Source organism: Lactuca virosa, chromosome 3, assembly GCF_052849685.1.
Source record: "Lactuca virosa cultivar CGN04683 chromosome 3, Lactuca_virosa_CGN04683_v6, whole genome shotgun sequence".
NCBI lineage: Eukaryota > Viridiplantae > Streptophyta > Magnoliopsida > Asterales > Asteraceae > Lactuca > Lactuca virosa.
In genome coordinates this window covers 324,342,019-324,345,130 of record NC_136428.1, presented here as the reverse complement: position 1 = coordinate 324,345,130, position 3,112 = coordinate 324,342,019, and the positions used below count along the sequence as shown (strand labels likewise).

Sequence of the window (3,112 nt, the reverse complement as noted above, 5' to 3'; positions counted from 1 at the left end):
CCGTAATCCTCGCTACTGCTACTTTTAAGCTCAAGGGTCACATCCTGGCTCTACTTAAGGAGATCCCCTTCACAGGCAAAGACCACGAAGACGCTTATAAACACTTGGACGAAGTCAATGATGTAGCTGATTATTTCAATGTTCCAAATGTGCCTCGGGAAACTCAGCTACTTCGCATGCTTCCGGTTACTTTGAAGGGTGCTGCCAAGGATTGGCTCAAGTCATTGCCCCCAGGTTCTATCACTACATGGGCCCAAATGAAAGAAGAGTTCATTGATCAATTCTGCCCGCCATCCAAGATATCCAAGCTAAAGAAAGCCATAGCTAACTTTGAACAACAAGCTGGAGAATCACTATATGAAGCGTGGGAGAGGTACAAGAGCCTGCTAAGGAATTGCCCACATCATGACCTCAATAGTCAACAAGAAGTCTCCATCTTCTATGATGGAGTAAATGTTACCACTAGGCAATTACTTGACTCGCAAGGTCCACTCACGAAAAAGGCACCTCCAGTGATAAAGCAACTAATTGAAGAATTCTCTAAGCATTCTAGAGAATACCACAATCCAAGAAATGATGTGACGAGGGGGGCCGCCTATTCAGCTTCAGAAGACTTGTCAGCAGTTATGGCTATGCTAAAAACCATGGATAGGAGGATGGATAAAATGGACCAAACGATACATGCTATTCGGGTGGGTTGCGAAAATTGCAATGGGCCTCACCCTACTAGAGACTGCGATTTGGATGAGAATGGCAACAAAAAGGTGCAAGTTTGTTACTCAAGTGGGGACCGATATGATGAAGATTGGCATAGACCAAAGAAAGAGTGGCTCCCTTATGACGAGTACAAGAAGGCTAAGGAGGAGAAGTTCAAGCAAAAGGGAAGGGGTTTTTACCAAAAGGAGGAGCCATCACAAGAAAGAAAACCAAGTTTGGAAGAAATGCTTACCAAATTTGTAGCTGCTTCAGAAAAAAGACATAGTGATCATGATGCTGCAATTCAAGAAACAAGGACCATGCTTAGAAACCAGCAAGCATCTATCCACAACATAGAAACACAGCTGGGGCAACTTGCTCAACAAATAAACCAGAGATCACCGGGCGAACTTCCTAGCAAAACCGAAAACAACCCACGAGGCGCGCACATAAACATAGTCACAACAAGAAGTGGGAAAATAATCACTCCTCTGGCCCCTATTCAGAATGAAGCACCCAAAGAATCACAGAAGGAGGAAGCAGAAAATCAAGCAGAAAGTCAAAATCTTCAATCTGACAGCTCTACTCGCCGAGTACAGAATAGGGACTCGGCGAGTCCACTGCCAAATCCGAACAATCAGACCCCTGAAAAGTTTTACCAACCGCCATTGCCATACCCAGCCCGAGCCAAGAAAGTGAAGCAGGAAGAGGAGTACCAGAAGTTTCTAGATCATATAAAGGCTCTTCAGATCAACATACCCTTCATCGAGGCTGTCGCACAAATGCCCAAATATGCAAAGTTCCTTAAGGAACTTCTCACTAATAGAAGGAAGATGGAGGAAGTGAAGAAGGTAGTCCTCAATGAAAATTGCTCAGCAGCCATGCTCAACAAACTACCAAAGAAGAAGGGTGACCCGGGGAGCTTAACTTTACCTTGCCAATTTGGCAATTTAGCTACCACTCATGCCTTGGCTGATTCAGGAGCAAGTGTGAATTTAATGCCTTATTCATTCTTCAAGAAGCTGGATCTCCCGGAACCAAGACCAATTCGTATGGCGATTCATTTAGCTAACAAGACAATCACTTTCCCAAGAGGAATATGTGAAGACTTAGTGGTCAAAGTGGACAAGTTTGTCTTTCCCGCTGATTTCATAATTCTAGACATGGAGGCGGATCCTCAAGTCCCAATCATCCTTGGAAGACCCTTCCTCAACACGGAAAGTGCTATAGTAGACATGAGGGACTCGAAGCTCACTTTGCGGGTAGGAGAAGATTCAGTCACATTTGGGGTTGATCAAGCTATGAAGTATGCACGGAATAGTGACGACACGGCATTCTCAATTGACATGCTTGATGAATTATTGGAGGAATGCATAAATGAAGATTCCAGCAAGTTCACAATTTCCGATGAAGAATTTGATGCAGAAAAAGACTTAATGGACATCGAGAGGCTGCTGGAAGAAGCTGAGTTTGAAGAGTTGATGAAGCAATCTGACACTTCAACTCGCCGAGTAGGGCCGATCAACTCGCCGAGTCCGAGCGAAAAAAAACAGAATTCGTAAAGTCAGCTACCAACTCGCCGAGTCCCTTACCTACACTCGGCGAGTACAACAAACAAAACCCAAATTCTGAGCTCAAAAAGTTACCAGAACATTTGGAATATGCCTTCCTTGAAGATGGCCATCAAAAGCCAGTCATTATAGCCTCTGACCTTTCCAACTCTGAAAAGGAAGAACTAGTGCAAGTTTTGAAAAAACGAAAACGGGCCATAGCATGGAGCATTACCGACATTAAGGGAATAAGTCCCTCTTATTGTTCACACAAGATTAACCTGGAAGAAGGAGCAAAGCCGGTTGTGCAACACCAAAGAAGACTAAACCCAAATATGCAAGAGGTGGTCAAGAAAGAAGTGGTCAAGCTTTTAGATGCGGGGATTATATATTCCATTTCCGACAGCCCGTGGGTGAGTCCGGTTCAAGTGGTGCCCAAGAAAGGAGGGATGACAGTCATAACCAACGAAAAGAATGAGCTTATTCCGACACGAACGGTAACCGGTTGGAGAGTGTGCATCGATTATCGAAAACTAAACGATGCTACTCGTAAAGACCATTTTCCCTTACCCTTTATTGATCAAATGTTAGAAAGATTATCGGGCCATAGTTATTATTGCTTCCTAGACGGATTTTCGGGTTATTTCCAAATACCCATAAACCCATTGGACCAAGAAAAAACCACATTCACTTGCCCAAGTGGGACTTTTGCTTATCGACGCATGCCCTTTGGGCTATGCAATGCGCCCGCGACATTTCAAAGGTGCATGACAGCCATATTCCACGACATGGTGGAAAAATTCATGGAAGTCTTTATGGACGATTTTTCTGTTTTTGGATCTTCCTTCCACGATTGTCTCACAAAT

At 44.1% G+C, this 3,112-nt stretch overlaps 1 non-coding gene across 1 annotated transcript; it reads right to left on the bottom strand.

Moving 5' to 3' along the window:
* Nucleotides 1–305: 305 nt before the first annotated feature.
* On the bottom strand, nt 306–412 carry LOC145167927 (small nucleolar RNA R71). The gene has a single exon (XR_013741527.1). It is a non-coding gene; the product is annotated as a small nucleolar RNA R71 (small nucleolar RNA).
* Nucleotides 413–3,112: the final 2,700 nt, after the last annotated feature.